This window comes from Mustela nigripes, chromosome 2 (genome assembly GCF_022355385.1).
Source record: "Mustela nigripes isolate SB6536 chromosome 2, MUSNIG.SB6536, whole genome shotgun sequence".
In the NCBI taxonomy this organism is placed as follows: Eukaryota; Metazoa; Chordata; class Mammalia; order Carnivora; family Mustelidae; genus Mustela; species Mustela nigripes.
The window spans coordinates 152,035,409-152,053,343 of NC_081558.1; the positions used below are offsets into that span (position 1 = coordinate 152,035,409).

The window sequence follows — 17,935 nt, forward strand, 5'->3', positions numbered from 1 at the left end:
GAGCCCTCCTCCACTGTCGGTGGGCATGCAGGTTGTTGTAGCCATTCTGGAAAAGAGTGTGGTGATTCCTCCAAAAACTAAGAACTGAACAACCCTAGGATCCAGCAAATGCACTCTTAGGTATTTCCCTAAAGGGTACAAAAATGCACATTCAATGGGGGTACAAGGACTGTGATATTTACAGCAGCATTATAAACCACAGCAAAACTAGGGAGGGAGTCCCAATGTTGATTGACTGATGAGTGATTATATATTTGTATATATGTACATGTACACATACATGTATATGTATGTGTACATATGTATATATATGTGTGTGTATGTATATATATATATCACCATCCAGCAGCGATAATAACGACCCTCTGTCCGGTTGGGTTTCAAAAAAGGGGGCCTCCTTTATTTCATATCACCATTGCTTATAAAGGGGAGCTAAGCCAGTCAGCATAGACAGCGATATGCATCCACCAATCTTAAGCTTGTTACCAAGTACCCACAGCATAGCAATAGTTCAACAGCCAATAGGTAGTACTTCCTGTTTATGATCAGTCACTCTAGACACACCTTCTGGCAAATCGCCAGGCGCCATTTTGCAAAGCTCTGTGGTTGACGGATCTCTGGGACCCTGGAGCATCCGTCCTTGACATATAATCTCCCACATCTTCTAAATGGAATGGGAGCCAGGCTCAAAAAGAATGGAATCTTCTGCAAGAATGCAATCTTCCACCATCTGCAAGGATGTGGATGGATCTAGAGTGGAATTAGCTCAGCAAAATCAGTAAGAAAAGACAATAGCCTATGACTTGAGTCCTATGGAATTTTAGAAGAAAAACAGATGAACATAGTGGGGGTAGAATGAGAGGCCAATGAGGAAACAGACTCCACCTTAGAGCACAGTACAGGTGTAGGGGGGAAGGGTTAAATGGGTGATGGCTATTAGGGAGGGCACTTTCTGTGATGAGCTCTGGGTGTTCTATGCAGGTGAGGAATCACAAAATCCTACCCCTGAAGCAAAGGAAGTAACACTGCATGGAAACCAATTGGAATTGAAGTCAGTGAAGAAAAGAAGAAGACCATGTTCTGCTTCACAAAGAGTGAGGTAAAAATGGAGTGATTTTTGCTCTCCTGTTCTGTAGATGATCATTTTTGAACACACTGTGGTAGGATACGCTAGGTTCTTATTGCATAAGGAGCCCTCAGAAAGCTGCCATGAAGGATTAAGATCTCAGAACTTGTACATGTTCCATTGATATGTTACTTCCAGTTTGCCCAGGTACAAAGGTAGGTGGAGAGAAACAAGGCAGAAGAGGAAAGGAGGTTTTAAGCATTCAGGAGGTAGCTTTCCCTCTTTCTTAGGAAAGCCTTGGGCCAGTGTAAATTGAGAAGAAGAGGGGGCGGGGATCCCAGAGCTTTGCAGCAGGCAGGGAAGTTCCAGGTCTGCCTAGAGCTGACAGGGGTCCCTGAGGAGAGCTGAGCTAGGGGCGTGGCAGGCCCGAACTGCTGGTCCATACGGGGTTCCCTGGGGAGCAGAGTTGAGGATGGTGTTCAGGCAGCACATCAGGCTCTGGGTTTGTAGCTGCAGAACATGAGGGAGTCCTAAGGGGGTCATGCAGGTTTCTACAGCTCTGAGGGTTCTGCACAGCTCCAAATGGACTGGTTTCCTGCTGGATGCAGGCAGACTCCTACGGTGTGGCTCCAGGGTTCCCAATCTAGAGAGCTTGGGGGACAGACCCCTGGGGAAAGAAACCTGAAAACACAACTAGGGTTAGGGTTACAGCCTTGGGGCATGGCAGGCCCAATCTGCTGGCACTAAAGCAGGCTTCCCTTGTGGTTGAGTTGAGGGAATGTGTCTGGCAGTGTGGCAGAATCAGGGTTTCTGGCCAGGGTGACTGCTGATAGTGGAGGTGGCTTTAGAGGGACATGCAGGTTTGTCCCTCTCTGAGGGAACTGTGGAGCTCCAAGTGGCATGGTTCCCCCTGCATGGTGGTTGGATTTCCCGGTTGTCACAGAGGGGTCCTTAATCTGGGAGTTTGGGGGCCAAGCCTCTTGGAATGGAAGCCTAAAACAGAAACTAGAGTTATGATAAGGGCCTAGGGGCATCTGCCAGTGCTGAGGGGGGCTCCCTGGTAGGGTGACCTCAGGTGGGCATCAGATAGCACATCAGACTCTGAGTTTGTGTTCAGGGGGGCCACAGATGCTGGGGGTGACCTCAGGGTGGCATGCAGATTTCTCCCACTCTGAGGTTTCTGCAGAGCTCCAAATGGCAAGGTTTCCTCCTTTGTGGTGGGCGCAGTCCTAGGTTGTCACTGAGGCATCCTTAATCCGTGCTGGCATGAGTCTCGGTGGTGCCCAATGGTGGGGTTGGGGGACAGGCATCTGTGCATGGAAGCCTGTACACTCCACCCAGGGTTAGAGTTAGGGCCTAAGAGCATGGCAAGCCCAATGTACCAGCTCTGATGCGTGCTCCCCTCAGGGCTGAGTTGAGGGCATGCATCCAGTGGCACAGCGGAATATGGCTTTATAGCCCTGGGGGCCACTCATGGTGGGGGGTCACTTAAGGGGGGCTTGCAAGTTTTTCCCCCTCTGAGGGTTTGGAGCAGCTCTAAGCCACAAGGTTTCTTCCCTTGTGGTGGGTGGAGTCCTTTGGTGTTGCTCAGTGGTCCTTAATCCGGGGAAGGTGGGGGCCAGACCTCTTGGAATGGAAGCCTGAAAACCAAAACTAGGGGTATGATAAGGGCCTAGGAGCATGGAAGGCCTGATCTGCTGGTGCTGAGGTGGGCTTCATGGTGGGCTAAGTTGAGGGCGGGTGTCAGGTGGCACACTGGATTCCAGTTTTGTGTCCAGGGAGGCACAGATGCTGGGGGTTGCCTCAGGTGGCATGCAGGTTTTCCCACTCTGAGGTTTCTGTGCAGCTCCAAATGGCACCATTTCACCCTAGGAGTCTGGCAGAATGCTGGTGTGAGTCTCAGGCATCCCCAATCTGGTGGGCTTGGGGGCCAGGCCTCTGGGTATGGAAGTCTGTACACCCCACCTAGGTTTAGGGTTAGGGCCTAGGGACATGGCAGGTCCGATTTGATGGACCCTCAGGGATGAGTCTGGGACATTCATCGGGTTACCCTGAAGAATCAGGGCTATTGCCGGGGTGCTGCCAGGGTAGGGGTGGTAGGGGTGGCTTTAGGGGAACATGCAGGTTTCTCTCCTTCTGAGGGTTCAGCGCAGCTCCAAACAGCATGTTTTCCATCTGCGTGGAGGGCGGATTCCTGGGGTGTGACTGAGGGGTTCTTTATCCAGGGGGTTTGGGGGGCCAGGACCCTCGGAGTACAAGCCTGAAAACCCAAACTAGGGTTCGGGTTAGGGCCTAGGATCATTGCAGGCCCTATCTTCCGGCTTTGAGGCGGGACTGCCCTCAGGATGAGTTGAGGGCAGTCGCAAGAATCTGGCTTTATGGTCATGGGGGCTACTGGTGGTCAGGGTAGCTTTAGGATGGTATGCAGTTTTCTCCCCTTTTGAGGGTTCAGGGCAGCTCCAAATGGCACGGTTTCCTACTGTGTGGCATGAAGAGTCTTGGGTTGTCACTCAGAGGTCCTTTATTTGGGGAGCTTGGGGGCCAGGACCCTTAGAAGGGAAGTCTGAAAATCAAAACTAGGGTTTCTGTTAAGGCCTGGGCATGGCAGGGCCGATCTGCTGGTGCCAAGGCAGTCACCCCAGGGGGCTGAGTAGCAGGAGGCCTTGGACTTGTATGCGCCTGGCTCATAGAGGACGTTCTCACAGGATTTGAGCTGTGACCACTCAGGACCCCAGGCTAGGCCCAGATGGTGGCCCTGCAGACATGCACCCCAGGAAGTGAGTTCGCTGGGGGTTTTCCAGCCAATTCTCACGAGTTTTCTGCCCAAATCGACATTGATATGGGCAGAAAGCTTGTGAGAATTGGCTGGCATTGGGTGGCAATTTGGGCCATGCTGGTGCCTGTGGTCTAGAGTGCTTTCTCACTAGGTGCATGTTGTGGCTATCCAGAAACAGGGGTGTGGCCCAGGTGGCTCCCGTGAGGTACCCTGCCAGGGGAGCTTCCCAGGGGCACAGTTGAAGGAAGGGGTTCCGGCTGAGCATTAGCCTCCGTGTTCATGACCCGGTGGGGTGACAAAGGTGGGGGTGGCCTCAGTGGGGGCATGCAGTTTTTTCTGCTCTCAAGGGTTTTGTGCAGCTCCAAATGGCATGATTTCCTCCTGGGTGGCAGGCAGAGTCATGGGGTGTGGCTCAGGGGTCCCCAATGTGGAGGACTTGAGGGACAGGTCCCTGGGGAAAGAAGCCTGAAAACCCAACTGAGGGTTGAACTCAGGGCCTAGGGGTATGGCATGCCCGATCCGGGCGGTCACCTCACTACAAGAGGCTGAGTAGGGAGAGGCGTTGGCCTGAAGTGCGCCTGGCTCATAGAGGGCTTTCTCTTTGGGTTTGGGCCACAACCACTCGGGACCCCAGGATAGCCCCAGGCGGTGGCCCTGTGGATCCATGTCACCGGAAATGAGTTTGATGGGGGGTTTTCTGGCTCATTCTCATGAGCTTTCTGCTCAAATTGATATCGGTTTGGGCAGAAAGCTTGTGAGAATTGGCCGGTGTTGGGCATTGATTCAGGCCGCACTGGCACACGCAGCCTAGAGCGCTTTCCTGCTAGGTGCATGTTGCAGCCATCCAGGAACACAGGCCAGGCCCACGCGGCTCCCCCATGGGCCCCCGCACAGAGGAGCTTTCTAGAGCAGAGTTGAGGGAGGGTTCTGGCTGAGCATCAGCCTCCATTTTTGGGCCTGTGTGGGGTGGCCTCAGGGGGCGCATCAGGTTTCCCTTGCTCTGAGGGTTTTGTGCAGCTCAGAAGGGCACAATTTCCTCTGGGGTGGCAGGCGGAGTCCTGGAGTGTAGCTCATGGGTCCCCAATCTGGAGGACTCGAGGGACAGGCCCTTGGGGACGGAAGCCTGAAAACCCAACTGAGGGCTAGGGCGAGGGGCTATGGACATGTCAGACCCCATCTGCCAGCATTGGGGTGGGCACACCAAGGGTCTCAGTAGAGGGAGGTGTTCTTCTCATGCGAGCCTGGCTTGTAGAGGGCTTTCTTGCTGGGTTCAGGCCGTGACCACTTGGGACCCCGGGCTGGGCCCAGGAGACTCCCCTGAAGGCCCCAAACACTGGAAGTGAATTAGGCTGGCCAATTCTCACGAGCTTTCTGCCAAAATCGACATCAATTGGGCAGAAAGCTTGTGAGAATTGTCTGGCTATTGGGTGGCCATTCAGGCCACACACTGGTGCCCTGCTGGGAGTGCTTTCTCACTAGGTGTGTGTTGGGGGTGTGTGGGACTGCCAGCAAGGCCCACGCGGCTCCCTGAGGGCCCCTGCAGAAGAAAATTGCCCTGGGGCAGGTTTGGGGGGGCGGTGGTGCACATTAGTGTCAGGCCCTGGCTTTTTTTGGCAGAAGGGGGCACTGAAGGTGAGGGCAGCTTGAGGTGGGCATGTGGTTTTCTCCCACCCTGAGTGTTTCTTGCAGCTCCTAAGGGCACGGTTTCCTCCTGGGTAGCAGGCAGTGTCCTGCCATATGGCTCAGGGGTCCACAATATGGAGGGCTTGAGGGCCAGGCCTCTTGAGATGGAAGCCTGAGAACCCAGCCCAGGGTTAGGGTTTCAGGTCTAGGGGCATGGCAGGCCTCAGATGCTGATACTAAGGAAGGCTCCCTAGGGCCTGAGTAGAGGAAGACCTGGGCTGGGTGTACACCTGCCCTTTAGAGTGCTTTCCCATAGGTTTCTGGTGACAGAACTTGTGACCCTCTGCCTGGTCTAGGTGGCTCCCCAGAAGGTCCCTGCTGCTGGAAGCGACTTCCCTGGGGCTTTCTGGCCAATTCTCACGAGCTTTCTGCCTAAATCGACATCCATTTGGGCAGAAAGCTCGTGAGAATTGGCCGGTGATGGGCAGCGATTTGGGTCAGGTGCAGCCCCGTTCTGACAGCGCTTTCTTGATAAGTGCCTTCTGAGGTCTTAGGAGACCACGAGCCTGGCCAGCTCGGTTCCTAGAGTCCCCCCAGAGGGGATCTACCAGGAGAGAGGGGGGGCAGAGTTGAGTTAGGGTGTGACCCTGAGTCTCAAGGCTCCAGCTATTTTGGCAGAAGGGGGTGCCCTAGGTGAGTGTGGCCTGAAGTGGGCATACAGGTTCTCCAGATCTGAGTGTTTCCCTGCAGCTCCCAAGGGCAGGGCTTCCTCCTGGGCAGCAGGTGGAGATCTGTGGTATGGCTCAGGGGTCCCCAATCTGGAGGGCTTGAGGGCCAAGGTTGGAAGTCTGGGGTTGGGTTGGAAGTTGATGGCTGGGGTTGGAAGTCTGAAAAACCAACCCAGGGTTAGGGTTAAGGTCTATGGGCATGACAGGCCTCACCTGATGGTGCTGAGGTGGGCTCCGTGAGGGCTTGAGTAGAGAGTGGGTTTAACCTGCATTCAGAGGTGACCTGAGCTGCCAGTGCGCCCGCCCTTTACAGCGCTTTCCCATAGGCTTCTGGCGACAGCACACAAGACCCTGGGTCAGGCCCAGATGGCTCCACCCCTCCACCCCCATGGTCCCTGCTGCTAGAAGCGATTTTGCTGGGGCTTTCGGGCCAATTCTCCCTTGTTTTGTGCCCAAATCAACATTGATTGGGCAGAAAGGTCGTGAGAATTGGCCGGGGTTGGGCGGTGATTCAGGCCATGTGCCAGCTCCCCGCTAGAGCGTTTTCTGGCTAGGTGCGTGTTGCAGTGGCGTGATACTGCAAGCGGGGCCCAGGTGGCTCCTGGAGATCCCCTGCAGAGGGTTAGACAAATAAATAAATAAATAAAATCTTTAAAAAAACGGAATAAAGGTAAAATAAGGACATTCTTGGATCAAGGGAAATACGAGATCAAGGGAAATACGAGACTCTGGCCAGTGGTCCTGTTCTATAGAAATGTTAAAGGAGGTTCTTCAGACTGATGGGAAGTGATACAAAGGGAACACTGGAACTGCAGGAATGAAGGAGGGGCCACAGGAATGGTAAATATCTGGTTAACTCTAATGACTAGTTTTCTCTTCTTAAGTTATTTACATATACAAATACTGAAAGAAAACAATGATCACATTTTCTAGTTTTTTTTTTTTTAAGTTTTGATTTTGGAATAATTTCAGGAGCACAGAAGTTGCAAAAAACAAAACAAAACAAAACGCCCAAAACAAAAACGTGTACAAGGTAGTCCTGTTAATCTTTCACCTCTCCCAGTGGTGACATCTTGCATAACTTCAGTATACTATCAATACCAGGAAAATGACATTGGTACAATCCATAAAGCTTACTCAGATTTCACCAACAGCATTTCTCAATTTAGACTGCACAATGGGTGAGCTTCTTCTACCCAGTCTTCCCTTCTCCTTCACTAGGGGTCAGGTTTGTGTTGTCGTCTGACAGCTCTTCCAACTTTCTCCATTTTATCCCACAGACATTTCCCCTAATAAAATCCTTGCAGGTTTAACCCTACCTGGCATGGGCTTCTTAGAGGACTGAGACTAATGCATTCTATTTTTGTGTGTTATTAGTTAATCCATCCTGGACAATGGGATTCAGCTTGAGCCAGAAGCATTTGGGATTCTTTTGACTGCTGTAACTGTCCCTACTTCAAGGAGTGCTGTGGGTCCCCAGGAAAGGGGGGTCAGGCTGGAAGGAAGGTTCACTGTGATTAACTTTGCTTGCAGTATCATGTCAATGCTGTAATCATTCATGTAGATAAAAAGGATGGGTCTGGGAACAGGGCTTCCTCTGTTCATCTGGACACTGGAGGGCTGCATTGTTAAGTTTGTGGAATAAAGTTAACAAGGGAGTAGAGATGGAGAATGATGAGCTCATTCATTTCTTGGGATGCAGTATATTGAAGGCCACTGGACTTAATCCCAGGTCACTCACATACTACCTCTGTGAATTTAAAGATAGGTGACTTTGTGTTACTAAGCCTGTTTCCCCAGTTGAAAAATAATAATAATCTCTACCTCATAAGGCTGGGGTGAAGATTCACTAAAAGCTTAGCTTTAAACCACAAAGCTTGTTGCAATGGAATGCTCAAGGAGTGGGGATTGCTGTTATTTAGAAAAGTAGTTCAGACCATGTAACGACCTCTAGAACCTTTCTATGACTACCCAGTGCAGGTGGGACAAATCCCACATCCTCAGTGGCTCTGGCCTAGGGAGACTTAAGGAATGGGCAGTGCCTCTTGTAGTTCTGGTAAAAAAACAGCCCTTGTCTTGAGTTCCTTCATTGAATTCTGTACCTCTCAAACTTTAATAGGTATACAAATCACCCAGGGATCTTGTTAAAATACAGATTCTGATTCAATTGGCACAATCCATAAAGATTTGGATAGGGCTTAAGATTCTGCATTTCTAACAAGCTCCCAGATGATGCTGATATTACTGGTCTGTAAATAAGACTTAGCAAGCCTCTAAATGGGCCTCTTTTTTGTTCTTTTGTATGTGTTCCCCCACTGGGCATAGTGTCATGACCATCTAGAATATGTGCCCACTTCTAAATCATACTCCATGTACCAGGGACCACATGATTTTCTAATGGCCCTGAGCCTGCACAGCCCCTTCCCTGAATTCATTCCCCTTAGGGGAGAACATGCTGTCAATGTGCACCCCTCCCTGGCCCAAGATATGACCATGGGTCAAAGAGGTATCAGAGCCTGGACCTAGACATGCAGACAGGGGTGCAAAGTGGAGGGTGAAGGGGGTGGGGCTAGCTCTCCTTCCACTGCCATGTTCTGTGAAACTTCAGAGAATTCAAGAATTCAAAATTTGAATCTTAACTTCCAGGAAGATATATCTGCCAAGGTGGGCAAGTAGAACATATTTTACTTAACAGTTTGATAGTTCAGTTTACAATTTTTAAATACTGGTATGTGGGTCTTTTTAAATGGTATGTGGGTCTCCATTGGTATTCTTGTCTTGGCCTTGAAAATGGCACCTGCTGAGTTCTCCCCTCTTCTTTGCTGTCTGTGTTCTGGACACCTTAGGTTTCCTCCAATTCTTTGAGCAAGTCATGAGCTGCCTGTTTCCAGGTGTTTACATTTGCTCATCTCCACCATTATCTCCTGCTTAACACCAGTTCATTACCCACTGCCTGTCTTTTCTCAGTTGAAACGATAGGAACACGACAGGAACATGTAGAAGCCGATTTCTCTTAACAAACAACTTCACGATATTCCCTTAGCTCTTTCTTAGCACTATGGGCTTTTCCTTTTAAAAACAATTACAATTTTATTTACCCATTTATTTTGCTATTCCTGCTTTATTGTCCCTTTATTTTACCTTTGGAAACAATTGGCCATGAGGAGGTGATGTGTCAGTGGGAAGAGAATACAGATTAATTTTGCTATGGCTGGGTTTACAAGAGAGGGAAGGTGGGGAGGAGGGAGAGATGGAGTAAGAGAAAGAGGCAGTTACTATGAAAGATTGGATAACCTAGGGCAACAGTTCCCAGTGTGTTCTGAAGGCTCGTGGGCATCTCTGAGATCTTTTCAGGGGGTTCCCAAGGTCAAACAATATAATAATATTAACTTAATAATATTAAGTCTCCTTTGGAGAGCCCATTTTCAAGCCTGCTTGATGCTCTCTCTGGAAATTAAATTTTTTTAGTGTGTCCTCATGATGAAATTAAGTGTAATTTTTTGATACAATCAGACCCTTGCACTACCCTATAAACCTAAGGTCCTACCCTTCATTCATTCACTTAGTCATTTATTCATTCAATAATAGTGTGTTTAGAGACTAATATAATTGTTGCTGGAAACAGTCATTATTCTTTTTATACTCAAACTATTTTTTTTTTAAATTTTACTTATTTGACAGACAATCAAGCTCTCTACTTTTGACTGACCCTTCAAGCTGGCTCCTGGGTTCTTTTAGTACCACCATCTCTTTATTTTTATACTTCCTTGTTTCCTTGTTTAAAGGGATACTTATATCTCTTTAATACAGCAGTCTGAATCTGAGAATTTTAATGTGGACTAAATCTGCTTATGTTTGATAGGATCATGATGAGTAATATTTTTGGACTGGTTTCTACTTCCTTATCTTTGTGTTTTTTTGTTTTTGTTTTTTCATTTTTCCTGCCTTTTGTTGACATGGTTACACTTTCTTCCCTACCCCTTCTTACAATGGTATGTAATTACATGCAACATTTAAGGTAACCATTAATTCTTTCACATACATACTTGATTTTAAAAATTCAAAATTAATCCATTTCTCTGTACTGCTCACAAATATAACGCTTTTTCGATTCTTGACAGTGAATCCCATGCCTTCAGTCTTTCATGTTATTTTTGTCTGCTATTTTTGGTCAAATTTGCTTTATTGCCCCAAAAGTAGTCATTGTTATTTTTTGTCATAAATATTTATTTAGATTTACCCACATGTTTATCATGTTCTTTGGTCACCATTGCTTCTTTCATCCTCCTTTGTTCTTTTGGACACAGTTTTATTCTTCCTGAAGTACAGTCATTAGTAAGTTTTTAAGTGGTGGTCTATTAATTGTAAACATTTTCAAATGTTCTTGGACTGAAAATATCAATGTCAATCCCGCATAATAAGTTAGGTGGGTTTAAACTCATTTATTTGAGAAGTCTACTGGAAGTCAAATTTTTATTCCTTTATAGGTGATCTTTGTCTACTCTTTAGTTGCTTTAAAAAGATTTGTGCTTTGTCCATAGTCTATGTGTTTACCTCAAAGTGCCTAGGTAAGATTTGTTTTTATTTATATTGTCCATGTCTTGCTATAAGTTTTCAATCTAAACACATTGAATTTCTTCAAGTATGGAAAGTTCTGAGTCATTATCTCTTTGCATAGTCCCTTTTTTTCAATGATCTCTTTGCATACTGTCTTTCTTATACTATCTCTACCAGCCTCTTTGGGAATTTTCATTAGATTTATATTAGACTAATTCTGTTCTTCATATTTTTTCAACTGTTGTTATTTTCCTTAACTTTTCAGCTTGTTTAGTCACAACGCCAAAATCTTGATATATATATTTTATCACTCTGGCTGATGTTCTTATTGACCCTTAATTTGTTTTCTCTGTGGTGCTTTACCCTCCCACCCTGCCAGCATCTTCCTTTAATGGACTGAAGTCTTATTCATTCATCCACTTACTCTTTTATTCACCCATCTATCATCAATTCCTTCCCTAATTTATTTATTTTATTGAGTTATAATTGACCTATAACATTATTAGCTTCAGGTTTACGAAATAATTTGATGTTTGTACATATTGCATATTAAATCTAGTTAATATCTAGTTTCAATTTTGTTCTTGTGACAACTTTAAGATTTACTCTAATAGCAACTTTAAAAATATATAATATAGTATTATTGACCTGACCCTTCTCACCCCTCCCGTCAGCTAGCCCAGAAAGCCTAGGTCTTAGCCTAACCATAGATCTAGAAACAAAAGACAAGATTCACACTCTGCATCCTAATGAAGAAAGGAGACGGAAACTCACCATATGACAAAAGAAATGTACCCTAAGTAAAGCACAAATATGAAAGAATGGCCAATAGGAAGGAAAAGATTTAGGAAATGGGACAATAACTGAGAGATGTTCTAAAAAGAACACAGTACAGAGAGATCTCACAATTTATCCAAAAACCACCCTCAAAATTTCTCTTATTTTTCCACCTCTCTCCAATTTCCAGTCTGCCTGGCTGTCTCTGGGTTTTACCTTGAGTGGACCCGGATCAGGGACCATCCAAGCTCTGCCCTCAGGCAGCTCCTCCTTCCTTTGCTCCGCCCCCCTTTCTTGGCCAGGTGGGCAAAATGCAGATTTTCCACTGCAGACAGAGGCCAATCTCTGTAGAAGTAGGACTTTAGGGTTGTGCTACAGCACTGAGGGGAAAAGAATGTGCTGGTTGCTGATGCCCTACAGAATCATGGCAAAAATTCCCAGTTTCAGAAGTTAGCGAGAAGAAAATGGTTGGCAGGGGTGGAAGCACAAAGCAAGTGTTGAGAGGGTGTGAAATTGTCTGGTACCCTAGGGATATAGCCTTATCCCCTGAGTAGGTCCTGTTTTGGAAAATCTGAATGGCTCATTCTTCCTCAATCCCAAGAAGGCTTTACTACTGCTCTTTCTCTTCTTGGTCTGGGCAGAGATCTAACACTCTTCCCTAAGTCTTACAAATAATGGACGGCAAAGGTGTAAAAAAGAATTTTGGCATTTCCTCCAGGAATCAAAATTACCCAAGATTAGTAAGTTTTGGGCAGGGGCTGCAGATAAAGAAGGAAAAGGAGAGTGAAAATCTAGAAAAGGGCCAGAATGTACACATCAAGGCTCCAGGGGGCAAGTTGCTTACCTCTCAGCGTGGTTCTGAGGTTAAAGTTGTATGCAACTGATGAATCACTGAATACTACCTCTGAAACTGATAATACAGTATATGTTAATTAAAATGAATTTAAATAACAAACCTTTTTCTTTTTTTAAAAGATTTTATTTATTTATTTGACAGAAAGAGACTACAAGTAGGCAGAGAGAGAGAGTGGAGGAAGCAGGCTCCCTGCTGAGCAGAGAGCCCGATGTGGGGCTCGATCCCAGGACCCTGAGATCATGACCTGAGCCGAAGGCAGAGGCTTAACCCACTAAGCCACCCAGGCGCCCATAATGAAACTTTTTTAAAAAAGCAATCAATGTCACCAAACAATTAAACAGAATAATTAAAGTAGTGGCTACCTCAGAGGAGCATTCGATGCCCCACGAAGACAGTAGGTCTGGAAGGAGACAGATAAAATAATAACAGCTGTTATTAATTGATTGATTTCCCATTCTCACTGGATAGATCCTTCTTAAAGGTCTTCATAATAATTCCCTTCCTCATGCCAGGAGGAAGAAAAAGGAAAATCGGACTGAGGAGAGTAGGACCCACATATCAAACTCCAGGAGATTCAAAGTTTAAGAATCCTTCTCAAATGCTCACAATTGATGTCCCTTCTATGAGCAGTTAATATTTTATCTCTCAGAGAACATAGCACATTCAATAAAGGCTTCCTGAGACTAAACCTCTATTTTCTAAAGCAAATAACAAAACTGAAAAATTTCAGAGAAGAGGGAGAGATGAATTAAGATCTGAAAGAGAGGAGACCATGTCTTTCTTTCATTACTATATTTCAGAATGCAGAAAAATGCTTGACATAATTGCCATTCATCTAATCCACAAATATTTTGAGTGTCTATTATGTGTCATACATTGTACAGAATGCTGGAAGTAAACAGAGAAGATGGCTTAGTTTCTGCCCTCATGAAGCTTACATTCTGGTAAGGAGATTATTCTATAAAAATGTAAAAAAATAATACATTTTTAAGCAGAAAGAGTTAGGGGGTCTCAGGAAAAAGAAAGACAAGACAAAGATTTGGGGATTGGAGAAGTCCTTTTAGTCCTCCAGCTATTTTCATAATCTGTGCCCTAGGCTCTCCTTGCCCAAGCACACTTTCTGCCGAATTCCTAGGAGGTGTTAGAACTGCAAAGAAGTGCAAAAAACTCAGTAGTTAAGGATTTAAGGGAACAAGAGGAATGTAAAAACTAACAAGTTAGTTTGAGTTGGTTAGGCTGAGAAATAGCCTAACCATATCAGAGATAGTAAATTGATGATAAAACTCATAGTGCTGTTTCAAAAGTAAAGATAGAGCCCAAGTGTCCCTCAACTGATGAATGGACAAAGAAGAGGTGGTATGTATTTGCAATTGAATATTATTCAGTCTTAAAAAATGAAATTTTGCCATTTGCAATGATATGGATGGAGTTAGAGTGTGAAAAAGTCAGAAAGACAATACCATTTGGTTTCACTCTTATGTGGAATTTAAGAAAAAAACAAATAAATATATGGAAGGGGAAAAAGAGAAAGAGGAGGCAAACAAGCTGTAAGAGACTCTGAACAATAGAGAATAAACTGAGAATTGATAGAGGGAGGTGGTTGGGGGATGGGCTAATGAATGATGAGTACTAAGGAAAACACTTGTGATGAGCACTGGGTATTGTAAGTGATAAATCACTGAATTCTACTCTAGAAGCCAATATTGCACTGTATGTTAACTAACTGCAATTAAAAAAGAAAAAACAAAACACCTAAAGATCAATTTAACACACATTCTTGGGTTGTTTTTGTTTCTGCAGGATTTTAATCCATTTGAGCACTCAAACACAGGACTATGTACAGACTAAGAATTGATGATGCTGACTCTTGCTGGCCCTTGTGACTTCAATCAACTAGGACCCTGACTCTGGTCAACTTTTGCCCTAATTCTATACTGACCTCTTCTTTGCCAAGCCCTCCATGAATGTGCATGCACCTTTAGCTTAAAACTTCCCCAATTCTAGACTTCATCAGGATAAAAAGATTTTGCACAGCAAAGGAAGTACTTGACAAAACCAAAACAACCTATAGAATGGGAGAAGATATTTGCAAGTGTATTATCAAATAAAGGGCTAGGATCCAAGATCTATACAGAACTTATCAAACTCAACAAAATAAAAACAAATAATCCTGTCAAGAAATGGGCAGAAGACCTGAACAGATATTTCTCCAAAAAAGACACACAGAAAAAGCCAACAGGAAGAAAATGCCCCACATCGCTTGTCATCGGGGAATGCAAATCAAAACCACAATGAGATACCACCTCACACCAGTCAGAATGGCTAAAATTAACAAGTCAGGAGACAAAAAATATTGGTGAGGAGGTAGGTAAAGGAGAACCCCCATATACTGTTGGTGGGAATGCAAGCTGGTATACATTGGAAAGTGGTATACAGTGCAAGCTAGTATCACTCTGAAAAACAGTATGAAGTTTCCTCAAAAAGCTAAAAATAGGGCTACCCCACAATCCAGCAATTGCAGTACTAGGTATTTATCCAAAGGATACAAAAATAGTGATCCAAAGGGCACCTGCACCCCAATGTTTATAGCAACAATGTCCACTATAGCCAAACTGTGGAAAGAGCTGAGAGGTCCATTGACAGATGTATAGATAAAAAAGATGTGGTATATATACAATGGGATATTAAATCAGCCATCACAAAAACTCTGAAATCTTACCATTTGCAATGACTTGGATGGAACTAGAGGGTATTATGCTAAGAGAAATAACTGAATCAGAGAAAGACAACTATCGTATGATTTCATTCATACATGGTATTTAAGAAACAAAACAGAGGCTCATAGAAGAAGGGAGGGAAAATAAAGTAAGATGAAATCAGAGAGGGAAACAAACCACAAGAGACACTTCACTATAGGAAACAGGGTTGCTGGAGGGGAGTTGGGTTGGGGGATGTGGTAACTGGGTGATGGGTATTAAGGAGGCCACTTGATGTAATGAGCACTGGGTGTTACATGATGAATCACTGACCTCTATCCCTGAAACTATTAATATATGTTACTTGAATTTAAATTAAACAATAATAAATATTCTCAAAAAGGTGGTGAAAACAACGACAACAACAACTACAACAAAACCTTCCCCAATTCTGTGGTTCAAAGAGACACACTGCTTTGGGCAATATCCCCAGTGTTCTTCCTTACTTGCTGCAAGTAAAATCCTTCCTTTTCCTGTGCTTTATCTGTTTGGCAATCCAGTTTCAGGTAACAATTTCAGAGAGTTATAGGTGTTATGAAGGGAGTAAAGCAGAGGGAGGGAAAATAGATTGCTGAGCCAGTGGATGAAATTTAGAAAGGATAGTAAAGGAAGACCTCTTTGAGAAGGTAACTTAGAAAGCAAACAATTTGTTGAATAACTGCAGAGATTAATGTAATCTTTTTTCTTTCTCTCATTTATGAAAAAGATGGGTGGGCTTCCATCAACCAAAATTTAGAGGACAACAAAATACTTTAGGAAAACCTTAAATCAGCGTTTAAAAGATGACCCTGAATAACTAAGTAACTCAAGATTTTCAAGTCCAGTTTACTAAAAATTTTTCTTAAAGGACACAAGATAGTTAATGGAAAAAGAAAATTCAAGACCCTATTGTATCATCCCAGCTGCTGGAAATATCCTTTTCCCAGAGAGGGAGGGAGGAGAGATTAAGAGACAGGGAGAACAGAGTGGGAAAATATAATATACTGCTTTTTCTCTCTCTCTCTCTCTCTCTCTCTTTTTTTTTTAAGATTTTGTTTATTTATTTGAGAGATCACAAGTAGGCAGAGAGGCAGGCGGGGGTGGGGGGAAGCACACTTCCCACTGAGCAGAGAGCCGGATTCGGGGCTCGATCCCAGGACCCTGAGATCATGACCTGAGCTGAAGGCAAAGGGTTAACCCACTGAGCCACCCAGGTGCTCCATATAATATACTTCTAAATGAAGAGCTGAAGGAGAGAGACAAAGTATAATTGAGCAGTACTTTAAATACAATATCTAATAATTTTCCAGAATGGATTCTGTACTTAGATTCTGGAAGCCTAAGAAACCCCAAGAGAAGATGGAAAAAATCCGCATGTAGATGCATTATGAACATCGTAGTGCTCATTGGTCATTACTGAATCACATACCATACTTAACTGCAAGGAATGAAAGGAAATACAGTCTAAATGGTGGATTAGAATGGGTATAGTTTTTTTTTTTTTTTTGGCTAGTTTTCCCATCAAGAGGGGGAGGCAGTAGGAGACAGATGGGATTTTTTGTTTGGGCTTATGGGCTCCATTGTGTCTTGGAAGGTTCCAGTTTATCCTCAATTTTCCCTGTATTGCAACCAGGTTTCCTTCCCAACTGACCCGCAGTGACTTCAAACCCACCCTGAGAAGCAGAGGTAGGAACAGTCTTTACCATATCCCACAAAAAGTCTAATATGTGTAGTACATCTCTCATTCTGTTTTGTTCATACCATTCTGCCCTTTTAATCACACTATAGTCGACAGTCTGTGTTTTGGATGACAGTGGGCCTAGGTAAAATTTCGGAGTATTTTTTACTGTACCAGAAGATGTGAATAGCTATTATGGGTTAACAGTTGGTTGCAATATCCAAGGAAGAAGAGTATAAGGAGTTTTCATGGTCCCCTCTCATTGCATTTTACTCATTTATGCTATTTTTCTGGCCTTTATAGCATGGAAATGTTTAAATGTAAGCAAATTAATGTAAAATGTAACAGCTCAGGGGCACCTGGGTAGCTCAGTTGGTTAAACATCTGATTCTTGGTTTTGGCTCTGGTCCTGATATCAGGGTCTTGAGATCGAGCCTAATTTGGGCTTGCACTCAGTGCAGAATCTCAGCTTAAGTTTCTCTCTCCCTCTCCCTTTGCCCCTCCCTACCTCTCGCAAATAATTAATTAATTAATTAATTAATTAAAAAAAATGTAACAGTGGGACTCCTGGGTGGCTCAGACAGTTAAGCCACTGCCTTCAGCTCAGGTTATGATCCCAGTGTCCTGGGATTGAGTCCCGCATCTGGCCCTCCACTCAGCGGGAGCCTGCTTTTCTCTCTGCCTCTGCCTGCTTGCATCCTTGTGCGCTCTCTCTCTCTCCATGACAAATAAATAAATAAAAATATTAAAAAAAATGTAAGTGTGGCAGACATGGTAAGATCAAAATGGTGTGGTCAGCTGAATTATGCTAAAGGGCTTCAGATTTTTAAAAAAAATTATTCTCAGTGGGGGCGCCTGGGTGGCTCAGTGCGTTGAAGCCTCTGCTTTCAGCTCCGGTCAGGATCCTGCGGTTTTGGGATTAGGCCCCATATAGGGTTCTCTGCTCAGCGGGAAGCCTGCTTCCTCCTCTCTGACTGCCTCTCTGCCTCCTTGTGATCTCTGTCTGTCAATAAGTAAATGCAATCTTTTAAAAAAAATTATTCTCAACCTCTCTCTTTTTCTTACAGCCTACATTGACTCCATAAGCGATCTGCCTTCAGTATAGATGCACTAAATAGATGCATAATTTTCATCTGTTA

The 17,935-nt window shown here is 44.7% G+C and overlaps 1 long non-coding RNA gene across 2 annotated transcripts; it reads left to right on the plus strand.

Annotated features, from left to right (window-relative positions):
• The first annotated feature begins 584 nt into the window (after positions 1–584).
• On the plus strand, positions 585–17,271 carry LOC132012187 (uncharacterized). Of its 2 annotated transcripts, none has more exons than XR_009402549.1 (3): positions 585–1,099; positions 13,268–13,327; positions 14,184–17,271. It is a non-coding gene; the product is annotated as an uncharacterized LOC132012187 (long non-coding RNA). The 2 variants fall into 2 exon arrangements; XR_009402548.1 differs by lacking the exon at positions 13,268–13,327 and having other exon boundaries at positions 585–778; positions 982–1,099.
• Positions 17,272–17,935: the final 664 nt, after the last annotated feature.